Source organism: Octopus bimaculoides, chromosome 2 (genome assembly GCF_001194135.2).
Source record: "Octopus bimaculoides isolate UCB-OBI-ISO-001 chromosome 2, ASM119413v2, whole genome shotgun sequence".
Lineage (NCBI taxonomy): Eukaryota > Metazoa > Mollusca > Cephalopoda > Octopoda > Octopodidae > Octopus > Octopus bimaculoides.
The window spans coordinates 176,209,284-176,209,657 of NC_068982.1; positions in this window are offsets into that span (position 1 = coordinate 176,209,284).

Genomic DNA, 374 nt, shown 5'->3' on the forward strand with positions numbered 1-374 from the left:
GTGTGTGTGTGTGTGAGTGTGTGTGTGAGTGTGTGTGTGAGTGTGTGTGCGTGCTTTTTTCTGTCTCCCACCACCACTTGACTACCTGTGTCGGAGTTTTTACGTCCCTATAACTTAGCATTCGATGCAATAAGTGATACAAGTATGATGTTTATAAAATAAAGAGGCCTCAGCCTGTGGTCCATTCATTCGACTAAAAATACTTCTTGTGCAACGACTGAGACAAGCTAAAGAATAGATGTGTGTGTGTGTACGTGTGTAAAAGCATGTATATACGAATGTAAGTATCTGTATTTCGTCCCACCCTCACTCTCTCTCTCTCTCTCTCTCTCTCTCTCGCTCTCTCTCTCTCTCTCTCTCTCTCGCTCTCTCTC